The sequence below is a fragment of the Drosophila busckii genome, chromosome 3R (assembly GCF_011750605.1).
Source record: "Drosophila busckii strain San Diego stock center, stock number 13000-0081.31 chromosome 3R, ASM1175060v1, whole genome shotgun sequence".
NCBI lineage: Eukaryota > Metazoa > Arthropoda > Insecta > Diptera > Drosophilidae > Drosophila > Drosophila busckii.
The window spans coordinates 18,810,553-18,830,394 of record NC_046607.1 but is presented as its reverse complement, the minus strand read 5'-3'; the positions used below and the strand labels follow the sequence as shown (position 1 = coordinate 18,830,394).

General features: G+C 35.5%; 1 protein-coding gene across 6 annotated transcripts in view; it reads right to left on the bottom strand.

Moving 5' to 3' along the window:
* Positions 1-19,842, bottom strand: part of LOC108603022 (sex determination protein fruitless) — a 115,533-nt gene that overhangs the window by 20,891 nt on the left and 74,800 nt on the right. The window contains exons 1-2 of one of the 6 annotated variants that reach the window (XM_017991425.1): positions 7,647-7,947; positions 7,289-7,499 (exon numbers count right to left, since the gene is read on the bottom strand). The exons of the other annotated variants lie outside the window; for them this stretch is intronic. The gene's annotated coding sequence lies outside the window, so the exon portion shown is untranslated. Of the gene's footprint in view, positions 1-7,288; positions 7,500-7,646; positions 7,948-19,842 lie in introns of those variants that run through there. 6 annotated transcript variants of the gene reach the window in all.

Sequence of the window (19,842 nt, the reverse complement as noted above, 5' to 3'; positions counted from 1 at the left end):
GCCATGATTGATTAAGCAGTTAAAATAACAAAAAGAGTTCACGTGGCCCATTGGTCTGGCTCTGGGTTTGGCCAGGCCTTTCAGCAAGGCCACAAAGCCGTAGGAGGTTACTAGGTGAAGCCAACGCAAAAAGCAAAGCAAACATAGCAAAGCGCATAAAGTGAGAAAGATAGCGGGCGTGTCTTTAAGTAATTATATAATTATTTAAATAATTGCAGTAGTAAAATAAATATTAAGACAACTTTGAGCATTGTTGGTAAATTGATTAAGCTTAAGAGTAAACAAAAAGAGCAGAAGCTATGACATAATTGATAATAAGAAATGCATTAAATTTTTATTAAACTAAAGCCTTACTAAAATGCATTTAAAAACTATTATTATTTAAATAAATGCAATAGTAAAATAAATATTAAGACGACTTGATTAAACTTAAGAGTAAACCAAAAGAGCAGAAGCTTTGATTTATTTTTATTAAACTAAAGCCTAAGCTAAAATGCAAATTAAATACCTTATACTTTAAATAATTGTAGTAGTCAAATATATTTGATAAGCTTATGAAGCTTTGAGCTTGATCGTAGATTAAATAAAATATGATGCAAAGTTTAAACTAAAAGTCAAAGCTTTGGTATAAATTGTGGCTTCAAATTCATTAAATTTAATAGCTTAAATTCTCAATAAATACAAAAGCTAAGAATTCTTTTTAAAATAGTAAAATATACTTGTTGTTTGGTTGAGTCCAAGCAAAGGTTGAAGAAATTTGTAGAGAATTGTTTGCCTTTAACATCAATTAACTCAATCTTAGAATTCTTTTTAAAATATTAAAATAAATAAATAAATTTGTTATTTATTAAATTTTTAGCTTTAAGATCAATTAAAACTGAAACTTAGAATTCCTTGTAAAATAGTAAAATATACTTGTTGAATTTATGAGTTTAACTAAAGTTAAAAGAAATTAGTGCAGTTTGTTTGCCTTTGAGTTTGTTGCGTGAAGCTTGTGGCTGGAAATTTATTAAATTTAGCTTTAACAACAATTAAAAATCAAACTTAAAATTCTTTGTAAAATAGTAAAATTTATTCGTTGAATTTATGAAGAAATTAGTAGAGCATGTGTGTGAAATTTAATAAATTTATAGCTTTAACAACAATTAAAACTCAATCTAAGAATTCTACGTAAAATATTAAAATTTATGCGTTGATTTTAAGCGTCGAAATTAGTTTGTTAAAAGAGTTTTGAAGCTTCTGGGTGAAATTCATTAAATGTTAAGCTTGAATATCATTTAATACTCAATGTAAAAATTCTTTGCTTTATTTTTTTTTATAAATTTATGTCTTACACATGGCGATATTTATTTTTCTATTTAGTTTAGGCACACAAAGCCGCAGCGCACTGACAATTTAACTTGTCGCTCATAATTTGCATCACAATGCACTCAACTCGGCCTCAACCCCCAGCCCCACCCACCCCCTTGGTGGTGTAAAAGATACGAGTGCATTTGTCAGATAAAGAATCGTGTGCCCGCGCCAGGAATAGAAACGCCCGCCCACACACATGCGAAATGTTTACAGCGCCTAAACGGTGAAAGTGGCGAAATGGGCGCAAGTGTGGGCGTCAGAGTCAGGCCAACTACAACATACATATAAATGAATTAAACTGCCAGCCAGAGCCACAGAGAGTGCGAAATTGTGTTGCTTACACGCCAACGGAAATTAGTTGAAACAGCAAATGGGCGAAGCGAGCGACAACATAGCAGAGCAGAGCAGAGCAGGAGCCCAAAATATATTGCTGGATGATGTCATCATCATCATGTTGTACCCTTAATGAATGAGCGCCTCTCATTGGCCGCATTGGTAAGCCGCCAATATCAAGTGACTCACTGACTCGCTTGTAATAATTACAGTTATGTTCGTTAGCCTCGTGGGTTGCCCAAGCTGTCGCTCTTGTTCTGCGGCTTTTGTGGTTTGCTTAACACTTGAACCAGCAGCAACTCGCTCAATGGCAACGCTCGCGTAAGAAATCGCCGTAGGCTGCTACGAAACTATTGAATGATTGTTTACTACAAAAAGTTGCCTCTGCTCTCTTCAAGCTTCAAGTTCTACTTCTTCTGCTGCTTTTGGTGTTAATTGCTTTGGCAACTGCCACTGAATTAGCATTAATTAGTTCGCTAGTAAGTTTAAGCATTTTTTAGCAGCAAACTATTTGCAAAATGTGTACATTGCGTATGCGTAATATTTACAGCTTACATTGCGCATACGTCAGCAACATAAATTAATGCTTATATATCCCTTATGTTCGCGCCATAAATATATATACGTTTAATTTATAAATATTTGCAATTGCAGTTTATTTATATACAGCAAAATTTTGAGTACAGTCAAGCAGCAGCGCTGAATTTCAAATGTTTTGAGCATTAACTGCTAGCTAAGAATTTTAGTTGAATTCAACATCTAGTTGAATTTATTTTTACACTTATCATTAACAAATATACTGACAGCGCTGAATTTCAAATGTTGGAACTGCTAGCTAAGAATTTTATATAAAAATTAATATATGCTGAAATTTTACTTAAATTCAACATCTAGTTGAATTTTTTGTACACTTATTATTATCAAATTAATTGGCAAATTAAAAGATTCTAATTATCAATTTGATTCCATCATAACTGCTTATCTAATTTATCTAAAACTCTCGATAAATTTATATTAAATATTCTGAGTATTGAGTATTTGTTTTTATATTTAACTTTAAATATATTTTGCTGATTAATTTGATTTCAACAATTCCAATTGCTAAACTAATTGCTTTTAATTTTTTATTTAACTAAAACTTTAGAAAATTTTATATTATATAGAGTGAGTATTGTTTTGTGCTTAGATTTAGCTTTAAATATATTTTATTTAAATTTATAAATTTATATTTAGATTGCTGCATTTAAATTTTGGATTTAGGCCTTAACAAATTATAAATGCTGAGAATTTAATTTGAGATTTAGCTTTAAATATAATTAATTTGATTGCTAAACTCATTGCATTTATTTTTAGATTTTATTGCAATTTGCTCCAACTTGCTGCTCTAATGAAAGTTTGCTTTAGATTTACTTCTCACTTTAGTTAGCGCGCTGTACTTTATACTGCAGCTGCACTGTAGCTGCTGCTTATTTAAGTATTTATTGTAGTTTACGCTTACGCTGGGGATCGCTTGTCAAAAAAGAAATGCGCTAAATGCATGGCAAGAAGCTGTCTGGGCAATTACGTCAAGCGCCTTGTTGCTTTGCTTGCTTGCCTGCCTCACTGTCTTGACTGTCTGTCCGTCTGCTTGTTGTTGTTTCAGCTCTATTACGTGTGTTGGCCGTTCTTGTTGCACACACACACACACACATTTGTGTGGCAATTAAGTGTGCTAATTTTCATTTACAACAAGCTGCAGCAGCCAAAACTGATGCGCGTTTCGTTGCTTCCAAATGCAAAAACGATGACAATTTGCGTATGAATTTTGTTTGCGCGTGGGCAGTTTACGCATACACAACATGGCGTATGAGTGATTTTGCTGCTTGCCTAACGGACTCACACACTGACTGCGATATTTGCAATTACAATGACACTTTGTGGCCTGACAAGCGACAGCAGCAGCGTCGTCGTCGTCGTCAGTAGAAGAGCTGACCTAAATTTTCGCACACACTTAGAAATTGTCTACAAGACAACAACAACAGCAACAACAACTTGGATGGCAAACAAAGTGAACAAAGTAAACAATCAACGCGTAAAGTATGTGTGTGTATTTGTGTGTATGAGTCCACTTAAACCCGAAAGCCGAAAGCAAGTATTTCTTCAAAAGAACCAACAAGCAAAATTATAAGCACTGCTGACAAATCGCGCACATTTTGATGTTGCTCGTTGTTGTTGTTGCCACAGCCATGTGTGGGCGCTAAATGCGGCAGCCACACAGTGTGTAACGCCAACATATGTATAAGCCCTAAATGCAGATCGTGGCTGTCAGGAAATGCGCACAATCTTAACAAATTGTTAGAAAATTCGCAGTTAGCTGCTTAAGCTTGAAGCGCTTAGATTCAATAATAGTTTACTGGAACTCAAATTTTCAAAAAGCTAACAAATGTTTTTTTTTGTTACAAATTTTAATAAAAATAATTTAGCTAAAAAGCAACGAGCAACAAGTCTATGCCATTGCAAGTAATAAAATTATTTATATGTGTTGCATTACATAATTTAGCTTAATGCTGTTTAAAAAATAGCTAATTTCAGCTTTAAAAAAGCTAAGTTATTAGCTTGCAATGCCTTTGTCTTTTGCCTTTTCTCAGAGGGCTATTGAAGTTAATAATTAAATCAATTCAATTATTGAAAATATGTAATTCATATCAAATTTTTGTTTTTGCTTAATAGAATTAATTATTAATTAATAAATAAATGCAACTAAAATGTTACTAAATTATACAAAAGAGCAATGAAAGCTTTAATGCTCAAATTTAAATTTTTTAAACACAAAATAAATTAATTTATTGCTAACTCACTGCACCAGCTAAAAATTTTACAATTTAGCTGCATGCTTAGCTAAAACTAGTTAGTTTTTAGCGCGAAATAGCTATAGCTTTAACTACAAAATTGTACTAAGTTATAAAAAAAAGCAATGAAAGCTTTTATTATCAAATCTAAATTTTTTTAAACATAAATTAATTATATTATTGCCAATTCACTGCCTCAGCTACAAATTTTTCAATTTAGCTGCATTCCAAGTTAGTTTTTAGCGCTAAATAGCTATAACTAGCTTTTTATGCTTGAATTAGCTAATTTCAGCTATAACTTTAGCTTTTCATGCTACACAGTAGTACACTTGAGTATTTATTATGCGGCGCATACACGATTCATATCTAGAAGCTAAAGCACTTTATGAATTGAACGTCACGAGTTGACGTAAATTCAATTTTTGGCCATTGATAAGCGCTAATCATTGAAAGCAAAAAGAATAACAAACAAATGTTGTGCAGTGTTTTTTATTTTTTGCTGATAAAACGCAGCGCAGGTACAAGAATTTCTTTTTTTAAGTATATACTATATTAATAGTATTTTGTTTGTTTGCAAATACTTTGCGCCCCAGAAAATTATTAAACCTATGGCCTGTGCGCATTTGTTGCGGCCACGCTGAGCAAAAATCTTATTTATAACCAATCCTTAAATAAACCAAAATAAACTATGCGATAGACAGATGGAGGGACGGCCAGGGCAGCGAGAGTTAGCTAAGGGTACCAAATCAGACAACTGAGCGAAATGAGCCGTAATGGGCACACACAAACGTGCAAAAGATACAAATGTATCTATGTAGCTTGTACTACATACGTAAGCAAAGTGAACAAGGTGTGCGTGTGTGTGTGTGCGTGTGTGTGAGTTTGGTGGGTGGCTGCTTGGGCACTGACATACATTTTGGGAAGGCGGCAAGGGAGCAGTTCGCGCTCTGCCTGACTGATCTACATAAGCAGCGCTGCTCAGGGCTCTGCCTGCGTCCGAGAGAGCGCAATTGAGCGCTTCTAAATATTTGCACAGTTGGCTGCGAGTGCTGCTCAACAAATCGCTAAATAATAATAAAAATATTGCATAAATATTCATAGATAAACAGACAATGCACAAAGCGTTTTAACAACAAAGCCTGGCCACTGTGCTTGCTTCTAACTTTTATTATTTTAAAACTGTCGCTATCTATTTTATTAAAAATACTATTTTTGTACGTATACTTGATATTTTTTGTTGTGTTTTATTTTGACAGTTTGCAAGGCGTGGCTGCTTTAATCTAAATTGGCGCACAGTAATGTTGATCGCTCATGTCTTACACAAATACAAGCAAACATTTTTGTCTATCTATCTCGCTCTCACCCTCTCTCACGCTCTTGCGCGCACACACACCCTTAATTGTGTAAAATAAATTGCTGCGCTGCCGGCTGCGCTGCCAGCGTTTACTGTTTGACGTCAGCTCATAACATTATTTCGAATTTAATTTTTTTTTTTTTTTTTTGGGCTGCTGCTGCTTTTTGTATAATCGCACACAGATTGTAAAAATTTAAATTTATAGATAATTTTCGCATGTTTTTTTTTAGGTATTTGTATTACGCACCTGCGCATGTATTAGTAAGCATTTGTCTGTGTGTGTGTGTGTGTGTGATCGTGTATTTATAACTTTTACGCATGACTTGATGATATCCTAAATTGGTTTGTCTACTATTGAGGGCAAACTAATAGAACCTTTTTTTCAATACAAGGCGGTGAGCTATTTATTTATTTATTTAATGCAATAAAAGTTGCTTAAATTTATATAATTTATATGCAAAGCTTGTCGACACAACTAATTAAACAATTTAGCATTACATATGATCAAACTTTTGTCATTTCTTTATCTCATTGGCTATTTTAACTATTTTTAATACAAAGCTGCAGCTATTTAATTTTTTATTTAATTATTTAATGCAATAAAAGTTGCTTAAATTTGTATAATTTACATTCTTTATATTTTATTTATATTCTCTATGCTTATATTTATATTTATATTCTCTATGCTTTATTCAAAACTAATTAAACAATTTGATCTATTAAAACTTTTGCCAATTTTTATCTCTCTTCCCTATTTTCAATACAAAGCTGCAGATATTTATTTTTTTATTTAATTATTTACTGCAAGAAAAATTTGAATAGTTTATATGCAAAAATTTGCCTTTAAAACTTTTTAAACAATTTGATCAAACTTTTTGCCATGTCTTGTTCTCTTGCCTATTTTATTTTTTGTCTAACTATTTTGAATATTAATTTTTTTTATTTCGTTATTTAATGCGCGAAAAGTTGCTTAAGTTTATATTATTTATATGTATTATTTGCCTATAAAACTAATTAAACAATTTGATCTAATCAAACTTTTGCCTTTGCACTTTCACTAACTATTTTCTTTACTTGCCATGCAATTAACCCAAATTCCTGTGGTTCAACAACAAGCAGCGCAAAGTTCCCTAGCAGCAGCAGCGAAAATATATAAACCTTATCAGCAACAGTTGTCATACTGTAAGCACTAGCACTAAGTGCATATATTACTTAGTTTCGTATTTTACTTGAAGCACTTTTGCTTTCGTTTGGCAGTCAAGTCAACAGTTTGGGGGCCACAAGCATTTATCATCCACTCATTCAGTCAGTCAGTCAGTCATTCATTCGGTTGAGACAGTTTAGGCACTCGTTGTTCCGTTTGCCTTGTGACAACAACAGCTTGGCTGACTTGGCGTATACTTAATGCGCGCGTACTAACCTTTCACAGAGCGAATGCAGCAGCCAAAACTTTGTGTAATCCAATTTGATGCGTTCTCAGTTTAATTTTAGGGATTTCAATACATCCGAATTGTTGGCCAAATAATTTTTGCGCAGCACTTGCTTTAATTTTTTGTTTGTTTCTTCACTTGGTTTTTTTTTTAATTATTTTACATGCAGCACATTTTCATAGATTTGCTAACTAATTTACACTGTAAAATTATTAAATATATATTTAAAGGCACTTGTTTAATTTTTAAATTCACATGTATGGTTTAATTTTTCACTTTTTTTGCGCATACGCAAAATTCTTTAACTTTGTTTTTTATTGTTGTATTAGATTTTATTCGATTTATCACCGCAACTGCTGCATTGGTGTATTGCTGTAAGTGTATATGTATGTGTGTGCGTGCGTGTGTATTTGTGTGTGCTAGTGTAAGTGTGTGGGCTTAGAATCCGCGCAAGCAGCGTCCGTGTCCGACGCGTATCTGCCACGCAACATCACAACAAAATTGTAACTAATGTTCGGTTCGCGAGAAAATAGGTTAAGAGTGTCGCGCAGTGGCAGCCGCAGTTGCGTTGGCGTTGCCGCTAGCGTTACCGTCGAAGTCGACGCTACACACACACACAAATACAAAAGCTAAACGCGCACGCGAACAAAGCACACAAGCGTCTACTATATGTTGATCTGCTCTCCGCATCGCCAATTTGCAAAAATGAAAAATAAAACATACAAACATACACACACTTACATATATATATGCGCGCATGTGTATATGTGTAAGCTAGAAAAAGGCGCAACAGGCAGCGACGCTAGCGTCAGCGTCAGCGCGACCTACCAACCAAATTGCCAAAAACCTTGATACCGATCGCTTCGCACATACAAACACAAGTTAGAGCGCCAAAGAGCGAGAGCGCGACTGAATGAGCGAGAGAGCGAGCAAGCAATAACACGTCAGTTGTTAACGACTAACAAATACTCAGCGTGGCTTGAAATTTGCAAAATATTTGTGCGCGCTCTTACTTAGCTTAGTGCTACATATACACACATATACATACATATGTATTATTAATAACATTTTTCAGTTAACTAAACAACTAATATGCTCTGCCTGCATGCAAGAGTATACAATTTTGGCAAACAAATTCATTTCGCTGTAAGAGCAGCGCTTGCAAAACTTAAAAGAGCAATGCTAAGCTAAGAGCGCAAAGCGCGCTCGCGTGCTCTCGCTCTCTCTCTGCTGCGGCGCTCTTCGTGTTGCGAATTTATAACAACAACCAACATATTGCAAGCTTCCTCTCGCCCCCGCCTTTTAGTGAAGATCACGAAATTAGATTTTTCGCCGCTGCTTTATGAAACAACAACAAAACTTTTGCACATACATACAAACATACTTATGTATGCGTGTGCATGTATGTGTGTGCACATGTGTATAGCGTCATCAGCGACGGTTTTTTTTTTAAAACTTATACTGGGCGCAGCGTAGCCAAAAAAAAAAAAAGAAACCTGCAATTTTTTGGCCAATTTTTGTTGTGTGTGTGCATGTGTGTGTATTTTGAAGGTCAACTTTACGACCCATAAGCGCTAAATTTGTTGTTGCTGCCAGTTTTAATTGGCGTTAGTTGCGTCGCAGTCGACGCTGGCGTCGTATTCAGTTTTTGATACTTGTTGTTGTTGTTGCTTTATTTTTGGCACATTCGGCTTTTTGGCTTGCTGTCTATGTGTGTGTGTGTTTGTGTGTGTGTGTGCTCGGGTAACTTTACATGCGCGTGTAGGGCTCGGGGCTCGCCGCTGCCATTTTAACGGCCTCTGCCGGCGGCTGCTGCCTTGATCACAAGCAGTTGCATATATATACAAACACACATACATACATATATACATTGGTATGTGCGAACATAGTTTATATTGTTTTATATATCAGCATGGAGGCGCTTTTGATCTGCGCATAATTTTTACTAATAATTTTGCATTGCTATAATTTACTGCACTTTCGACTCTCCCCCAGCTAACAACAACAAATCAAACTCCAACTTTTGTCTTATCAACAAATTCGTGTGCAGGCTTTTTAACTGTAAAAAGGGCACGCTAAATGGTTTCACTTGTCGTCGGCTATACACAAATACAAATATACTGATTGACAACACGATTATCAATCACGAGTGATTAGAACGACGCTAAAAATACGCAACTTTATCGCATTGTTTTTAGTTTGGCCTGCAGCAAAATTACAAGGCGACAACTTTTGCTTTATCAATTACACACACACACACACACAAACAAATAACTTCACTTTCATCACACACTTACACTATAATTATTATTATTATTATTAACAGCAATGCGAGCGCGTATTAAGTGCAAATATTCAGAGCGATTAGAAGAAGAATTACACCGCATGCCGCTTAGAAAAGAACTGAACAGCACGCAATAATGTTGACTGCGGCGTCGCGCGCTCACATAATCAAGCAGCGCGGTCGCAGTGCCCCAGAGACAACAGCCAAGCGCGTCGCGCCGCGCTGACAGCAGCAGCAGCAGCAGCAGCGGCCAACAACAAATTATTAAGTAAAAACTCACGCGCACGCACACACACATAAACCAAAAAGTTATGCGAAATATAGCGAAAAAATACAACGAAATGAAAAAGAACGGTATTTGCGTCGCCACTGAGCTAAAGAGACAAAAGCTTAAGAGAGAGAGAGAGCGAGAGCGAGCACGCACGATCGCTCGCTCTTAAGCGCTAACAAATTTCAATTCCTGCTGTTTGCGTTTACCTTTTGCGCTTGCGTTTTGTGAGCAAGGGAATGCAAGAAATTAGGACAAAGGCAAAATAAAGCTGTGAACCGGTTTGTGGAACCGATTCAAATTAACAAGCATTAGAACTTTTAAGGCTTGCACGCAATACACAATGCGCATTAATTAAAAGTTGTTTGAAGCTAGCCAAATTATGAAAAATTGCAAATAAATTGCCTTACAAGGCAATAGAGCAGTGGGGACTCGACTTGTACTTAGCGGCGTCGTCGTCGTCGTTGTCACCTTGACACACTCGCCCAAAACGTGTGGCGCATGTGTCGTGCCAAAAACAAAAGGCACAGCGGCTCGCTTGTCATTTAAGCCAACAACAGCAACAATTGAAATCGCAGGCAGAACAAAAACAAAACTAGACAAATACTAAAAACCTTCTGGCGCCAAAAATGGCAAAATCTTGTTGGCATTTATTGTATTTTACCTGTTGTAAATAAAGCGTGAGAAACTGGCAATGGATATGGTTACGTATCTTATACGGCCGTATAGCTTTTGGATAAGCGTTCCAAGCTGCAAAGTTCACGTTCGACGTAAATGGCGTGCGGGCGATCGACCTCATTGTTGGGCTCAGTGACAACAGCAGCGGGCATAAAACTATATCAGCTGTTAATGGGTAGCTTCTAGTACAGTGCGCTAAAAAATGCATGCACCACATAGATACCGTTATGCGACAAAGTTGTTGCACGTAGCAGCTCTGGCTAAAAGATAAATGTGTTGTGTGTGTAAAAAAATGCGCATGCAAAAAAATAAAAACATAATCGCCAGCAATAAAATTTAATCGCTTAAGTTATTTTTCCAAAATCAGCAATTTGCTTTAATTGAGCCAATGCACTCAATATTTTTTTTATATTCATTATTTTCGTAATGCTGTCTTATATTTGCAGCTGGCATTTTATGGCTGCGTGTGTGACTCTGAATGAATGGCTTATAGTTCATTTACACGCCTATTTGCCTAAACAATTTGTGTTGGCCAAACAATCAGCAAAGCCTGTGAACACAAACCGATATACAAATATCTAAAATAACGGACAGCAGCGCTAATAAGCCAAAACCCAAACGGCGGCGGCATTCGAGAGCAATTTGTAATTAACTACAAGTGTATTTTATTTATTTACAAACATAGTTGGACCACTGTTTAATTTGTCCATTGTAACAATCACGCTAGCACACACACACACACATACATATGAAAATACAATGCAATTTGATAATAAATATTTAATTTAGTGGCAGTGGGCTTTAGGCCACAGTTAGTAGCTACAGTTTTTGGCTGCCTTGAGGGCAAACCGAAAGGTTTCAACTAGCGTTTGGGTAAACAGTAAATACGCTGCAATTTTATATAAATTTTGCACAGATTTAATTTTGTATAGCTGTATAGCTTAATAAGCTTTATACTGAGTGTTATCGATAGTATCGTTAAAACATAATTTGAGTTTGATAAACAAGTTTATATAAATTTTGTGTATATTAAAGTTTGAGTAGCTTTATAGCTCAATAAGCTTTATATTCATATATATATACTGTTATCGATAGTATCGATAAAAACAACGTTTGGGCTGAGTAAACAGTAAATGCACTACAAGTTTATATAAATTTTGCATAGATTTATCTTTATAGTTCAAAAAGCTTTATATTCATATATAGACTGTTATCGATAGTATCGATAAAAACATAATATGAGCTTGGTAAATAGTAAATACACTAAAAGTTTATATAAATTGCATATACTATATTTTAAATTATATTTAAAAATTGCACGTTATCGATAGTATCGATATAAAGAACGTTTCAGCTCTGTTTAGAACAATTCTGTTTACAATTGCCGCTTTATTTTCATTGAAATATGCACATTAAGCCTTTTGCGTAACGCAGTTACAAATCTTACAAAAAAACTCTTTTATATTTATTTACGACTTTGAATTTCGCTAAGGAAAAAAATACTGTTTTGATATGATTTGCATATTATATTTTGCTAAAAAAAATATACAAGAACCCTATATAACATTCATATGCATTTGTATATATTTAACTGTTGTGAGTGATGCATTTGGGACAGCAGCAGCAGCAGCAGCAGCAATTGTTGAGTCTATGAAAACTGTTTTTACAACATTTGTGTATATATGTAAGTATACGTTTTTTGTTTTTACTAGCATTGCATATTTTAAAGGCCGCCCCCCCATACCAACCAAAACAACTCCCCGGAGCCATAGGCTTTGGTAGAAAAAAAAGCAATAAATAATACAGCATATAAAATAAAATTACAGCACAAGTTCAGCACAAAAAATGCATTTGCTTGTTTAATTTAATTTTTAATGCCCACAAAATATGCATAAAATATTAAGCGCAACGCGTATTGCGTTTTTTTGTGCGAAAATTTGACAGCTAAAGGAATTTGCATTTTGGTTTCCCTCCAATGGGCAAAGTGCGGTTCGGCACTCGGTCTGGGGCATTGTCGTTTGTTCTCTGCGCAGTGTGCACATTAAAATCAATTAAATGACAAATTGAATTTCGGCAATAAAACACTGACACAAAAAAAAAACAACCACAATGCAACAAAAAAAACAAATGTCGAGCATAAAAATTACATGTCCTTCTGCGGGGAATTGCAATCAACGCGTCATCAGGCGAGCGCGAATGTCAATTTAATAACTGCCGCAAAAGGAGCCACAGCTGCCACGCCCACCCAGTCTCAAACCCCCCACTCAACGCCCACTTTTGTGGCACTGACGAGCAAATTAACACAACAATGTTGGCTCATTAACAGTCTCAGCAGCAGCAGCAGCGCCGAATGCATTGGCGGATTCTTTTACAACTCCACACAAAAGTTGGGCAAATAATTAAAAAACAATGGCAATACCAGCGAAAATTATGCGTAAGTTAAGATGTGTGAGTTTGGGGGGGGATAGTGGGTGGTTGGTTGGGTGTGTAAAATCGCTGTAACCCCGAAATGAAAGGACAGGCAAACAGTTTCCATTGCTGAGCCGGTCAAGTGACAGCGCATAAATATCGACTTTAAACTGAAGTGCAATGGCTGCAATTGCGGTTATGAAAAAAGCTTCACTTGATACAAATGGGCAGACAAGTCATTAAATAAAAATGCTGTAATTGATTTAAATAGCGCAGCGCGCAAAAAATATGCCAATAAATAATAAAAAATATAAAGCGCAATGCATAAATTTTCCAACGGAAATGCGTGTTGAGCCTTAAGTTTTATGCTTAGACTGGCAACTTCCGTTTTAAAGCCAAGGCTGAAAGTTAGTTGTTAACACAAAAATTGTTATGGCATTGTTAACTTTTTTTTTTTGCTACCTGTGCGTATGCAAAATATGAAAGTGTATCCCCCCCTATATATGCAAATGTTCAAGTCTTCAGTTATAGTTCGCATGTTACAGTTAGCTAGACATATGCGCCACATACACGGGGGTGCGTCTAAGCCGCGTAAAGCGCTGAACTGTGAAATTGAAACTGCGCCCATCAACAGCAACAGCGAGAAAAAAAAAAGAATGTCATACATATCAACGACTTATCGATGTTTTGTGTTTACTTTGGCGTTAGCAAAGCTGAGCTACATTTAAAGTGCATCAAAGTTGCAGCAGTTAATCAAAAAATGTTTACTTTGCTTAAATATTTAAGATAAAACTTTGAAGAGAATTTGCATTTGCTTTGCTGCATTTAAATTCTTAAATTCATAAACATTTAAGATAAATATTTGAAATTAATTGAAATGCTTATCTGAATTTAAATTCCCACTTATGTTATTAAATTTTCGATGTTTTTTCTACGCTTTGGCATTAGAATAGCTAAGTAACAAATTAAAGTGCGTAAGTTTATTAAATAAATACTAACTTACTGCCTAAATATTTAATATAAAACTCTGAGACGAGCTTGGATTTGCATTTATGAATTGAAATTTCTACTAATGTTATTAAATTTTCGATGTTTGTATGCGCTTTGCTTTAAAAATTCCAAGTAACAATTAAAGTGCATAAAAGTTGCAGTAGTTAGACAAAAAATGTTCAATCTACGCTTAAATTTTAATATAAAACTCTAAGTTGACTTACTTTAGCTTTAGCTAATTAAAATTCACTGTTATTAAATTTTAAAAAAATAAATGCATATGTTTAATACACAATAGTCCTGGGAGCAACAATTAAAGTGCAAAAGAGTAGATCAAAATATTCTTACTGAATGCTTTAATATAAATATAAAACTCTAAGTTAAGTTTGCATTTGTAGTACTAAATTTAAATTGCAACTAATGCTATTAAATTTGAAAAATAAATACGTTGATCAAAAAACTCTCAATAAATGTCTTAAAAATTATTATAAAACTCTAAGCTGAGTTTGCATTTGTATTTCGCAAATTAAACTCTCATTTAAGTTATTAAATTTTTAAAAATTATTGCCTATATTTAATGCACAATAGTCCTGTTTGTTTATATGTTTATAGGCAGCTGTGTGTGCTGCTGATTTAATGAGCTGCACCGCAGCAATTGCAGCTGTGTGTGTGTGTGTAAAGCGCCATGGGGCGTATACGTAATCATTAAGAATTGACTTTTACCTTGACCCCTTGCAAAGAGTAAAAAGCTGCTGCTGCTGCTGCTGCTGGTTTGAAGGCGCATGACGTCTTGAGTGATTGACTGACTGACTGACTGGCATTTGGCTGAGGTGAAAGGGAGTCAGGGGAGAGAGACCCCAAGCAGCTAAATGAGCGAAACGTGAGTCAGTTTGATGATGTTCATAATGATGGCAACGGCTACAGTCGCTGCTGCTGCGACCTTCAGTCGTGAGCCGCTTTGCCGGGTAATCTGTCTGCATTGACAGACAACGTCAAGCAGACAACAGCAGAAAAAAAGAGGCTGCAGCTTGTGGCACTTGTGGCACGCTCTTGGGCAAGGATGCGCAAACATGCGCTGCTGCACTTTTGACAGGCAGTAGCTGCAACTTGTTGCATACACTTGCTTAAAGGGCAACTGCTGTTCGTTACTGCGTTTGCTTTGCTTGCATCTTTCGCTGCTTGTGGCACGTGCCCATAACGACAGCAACAATCATAAATTCATTGAGCTGCAGCTTAATTGTTTGCTCTGTTTTACTTGCAGCTTCTTCTTCTTCTTCTTTTTGGCTTTAATTGACTCATTGATTTGCACGTGACGACAAGCGCTTAATGAACGTCTAAATGAACTTGCCCCATACCCAAAATAAACAGCAACAATTGCAGACACAGACAATGGCAGCAGCCAAAACCAAAGCACACTTCGGGCTGTGTGTGTGTGTTGCATCCACAGCCATTGGGAGTATTAGTGGCAAGCAGACGCGCCACAAAGCTGCAACGCTTAGCCAATTATTTGGGAATTAACTGTGTGTTGCCGCCGCAGCCGCTTACTGCTGGCCGAGTGTGTGTTGCATACTGAAAAACCGTTAAGTGGCTGCAATGAGTGTGGCAAACAAGTGCACTGAGCGAAATGGGGGCAGATAGTGTGACTTTAGCTTAAAGTTCAAAGCTTGCTATAATTATTATTTAAGATTTTTAGTATAAGTTGAATTTAATAGTTTTAATATACTAATTAAAACATAAGTCGAAGCTGGTTATGGTTTAATTTTTGTATCATTTAATTTCAATACTTAAAAATATTTATTATTTATAGTTTAATTTTTATATGCAATTTTAATCGATTAAATTTTAAATTTTAATTAATTTCAATAATTAGTTATAGTTTAATTTTTGTACGCAATTTTAATATTCAATTTATAGCATTTAAATTAATTTATAGTTTAATTTTTGTATGAAATTTTAATCGATTTAATTTTCAATTTGTATCATTTAAATAAATTTCAACAATTAAAAATATTTATTATTTATAGTTTTATTTTTATATTCAATATAATCGATTTAATTCAAGTCAATATTAATCGTTTTAATTTTTTATTTTTATCAAATAATTTGTATGATAAAATAAAAAATTATGCTTAGATTTTATATTTTAAGTTTAAATTATAATGATTTCATTTAATCCTTAGTTATTATATTAGTTTTTATAATAATTAAGCTTGTAAATTAATAAATTAATATTTAAATAATCTTTAAGCTGCCTGCTTATAATACTTGAGTCATTTCTTGCAGTGTAGCTATGAAGTGTTGATAGATTGGCTACGGAGAGGACAGCAAGAGCGCCAGAGTGAAGGGCAACGTTGATTGCTGCCAAGCAGGTGAAGCGGCAGCTGAGAGGAAGAGGCTGAGGCTGAGGCTGGGGGCTGTAGCTGGTGGCACATGGCTCAGCTTAGCTGCATTTGCTGATTGAATGAGTGCGCCACATTAGCAGCAGCAGCAGCAGAGATACAAAAGGTACGAACGTCTGCCAATGCAGCCATAATCATCATAATGAACGCCAAGTTACTTCAAGGCGCAGTCAAGTGCAGCCAAGCTCAAGTTGTTGAGAAAAAAAAAAACAAACCACAAGCCGCACATAAAGTTACACTGAGGCTGCTACACATGTAAGGCCAGACGCGAGTTGTAACAGCCAAAGTGAGAGCGAGAGAGAGCGAGCGAGAGAGAGTATTTATTGCTTGCCACCTGCAACTTGCCACACAGGCTTAGTTCGCCTTGTGCCTTTTGTTAGCTTTTGCACGCGCTTGGGCTCATTTTTATTGATGGATTGCCAGACGTATGCAGCTCACCCTAAACAATAAAAATAAAATAAACAGAATCCGCTAAACCAGCTAACCAGCTAAGCGTGCCTCCTTTTTGGTTGCATGTGCAGCATGCAGCAAGCTTTATTTATTTATTTGCTTGATAATATTTTTCTTGCACAAAATATATGCACACATATACATACATATGTGTATATGTATATGTATTTGTATATTTTTTAAAGCAAGCTTTTGGCCAGCCGTGGTTTTAGCCATTGTTGTTGCAACTGCAACTGAGACTGCTTTTGACCTGCGAAGCGTGTCGTCGTGGCGCCAGCGATTATGTTTGTTTATAAGCTTTACTGTACACACACACACACACACATACAGACATATAGCACATATATGCAATGCAACTGTTTTTCTTTTTTGTTGCTGCTGTTGCTGTTGGCTGTTGATTTTGCTTTTGCCGGGCACGCTGCAACGATTTTGAAGTCGCGCATTACTTAAGCACCGTTAAAAATTATTTACAAGCCACGTTAATTCTTAAAGTGTGGCCTTAATTTGATTTGTTTAGTTTTAGTTCGTTGCACCGCCTAAGAAATGCAACCTAAATAGGCGCAAGAATTTGTGGATTAAATCGAAATAAATTTAGGCTTTAGTTTTGCAGTTTTGCTAATAATTTAATTCAAATTAAATTATATTTAATTTTTTTAAAGCTTGCCAATTAAATGTGCATTAACTGCACATCATTTTTATTTATTTAACAAGCATAAGAAATTAATGAAAAATATTTGCTTGCATTTACTTAAGCTTTGGCATTGATTTTAGCATTTAGTATGATTGACTATTGTTCGTTTGTTAATTAAAAATAAATTGTAGTTAATTTTTAAAATTATAGCCAATAAATGTTTACTATTCAAACATTAAATTATTAACTTTTAATCATACATATGTAACTGTCTATAATTAATGCTTTGTTAAATACTAAGAAATTCCTAAATAAAATTGATTAATTTTTGCCATTCATTTTCAACTATTGAGTTGCATAAAAAATATGATTTATTATTAAACTGTTTAAATTTGTAAATATAAATAAATTGCAGTTACTTCTTAAAATTAAAGCCAATAAATGTTTACTAATCGAACTGTTCATAACTTACGATATTATTTACATAATGCTTTGTTTTTCCAAAACAAATGAGAAGTTTTCAAATAAAATATTTGAATGCATATAATTTACTTTTGTCATTCATTTTAGACTACAGAGTTGCATAAAATATAAAATATTAATTATTTTTTACTGCTTCAATTTTATTAACTCTTTGCCACAACTCGAATAATTTCTTCTTATCATTTTATTAAAAATAAATTCTTGTTAATTTCTTTAACTCTTTGCCGCAACTCAAATAATTTATTCTTATCGTTTTTGTATTTTGTTATTATAAATAAATTGTAGTTAATTTCTTTAACTCCTTGGAACAACTCAAATAATTTCTTCATATCTTTTTAGCAATCTTAGCTAACTACGCATAATTTCTTTTACAATTTGCTTAATGTCTAAGCAACGCATAGACTTTCAACAGTTAATCTGCTATATTGGCTAAAATTGTCTATGATATGCGTTAAAATGGCCGCCACATTGCATATGCTGTTAGTTTTTTTTTATTTTGTTGGCCCAAAGTTAAAAGTCAAATGTGAGTTGAAATTACCAACAACAGCAACAGCAGCAACATTCTTGAGGATTTATATGCAAGCTGGCTGGCTGGCAATAGAAACCGGCTCAAAAGCAAGGGTCTTGCTTTATGTACGAGCAGAGTGGGGGGCAGGGCGCTTGGCCAGGCCGTGGCCTAGGGCGATGTCTAACCAAATACGAGTAAAGCGGCAAGTCAAGTGGCATGCAATAGCCAAAATGGCCAAGCAAAAACTAAATGCAGTTTATATTACCTATATATAACTATGACGATGTGTGTGTGTGTGTGTGTGTGTGTGTGTGTGTGTGTATTGCATGATTTCTGTTGATGTAGCCAAATATGGCGATCGCATGCTGCGAGTGGCAAAGTGGCCATATGCAGGCAAACGGCACAGATACGTTGACTTAAGACGTTGCAGACGACGTTAGAGAGACTCGAGACTCGACTCGACTCGAGAGACTTAAATGTTGTTGCTGCTACTTTTGGTCAATTTTTGCACTTGCGCAAAAGGTCTCAAGACAGGTTACGCGCCTGCGGCGATTTAACCGTTTTCATGCGGCAAATCAAACTCTAAGACTTTCGTGTCAGTTAGTCGAGGCCTTTATTGGCCTCGGCTGTGGTCACGCCAACGCCACAGCAACAACAACAACAACAACAACACTAAGGGTCAGGCCAAGCGGCTGCAGCTATTAGAAAGCAATCCGTCAGTGCTTGTGGTTTCTATCCAAGAAAAGACATTGCCTGACGGACTGACTGACGGACTGTGCCTGCATTCTGGGCTGCTGTTTAGTCGCTGGTCCGTCGTCCACACCCACGTCAGCGCGCATGCCATTGATACAGAACCGGTCAGCGCGTTGCCAGCGTTCTCCTTGACTTTATTACAAATCACGAGCCAAAGCCACTGGCAATGCGCTCAAAAAGGAGCAGCCTGACCCAAAAGCACGCGCTCCAAAAACACCAACGCAAGAGCTCTGCTGCCATATTCTAGTCGGTAGCAGCAGTGAAACGACATATTTATGACTAATGCATTCTTTGCTACAAAACCAAGCGCTAGAGATGGCAAAAGGTCTAAAGCTGCAACTTAAACTTATACCCAGTGCTGTTTATAGCAAATTGTTAGTAAAACTTCACTTAACAGAGCCGCTGTTAATGCGACTGTTGCAAGTAGTGGAACAAAAATGAGCGACAACTTCATAAAGATAAATCATATAAAGGTTATGCTCATGTCTCTGTTAAATTATTTACCCCATTCTGTTAACAGCACAGACTCTATAGCCACTTCACTTAACAGAGCGCTGTTAACATGTCTATTGCAAGTAGTGAAACAAAAAGAGCGACAACTCACATAGAAAATTAAATAAAGTTATGTTCTGGTATACAGCACATAACATGTCTCTGTTAAATTATTTAGCTCATTCTGTTAACAGCAAAG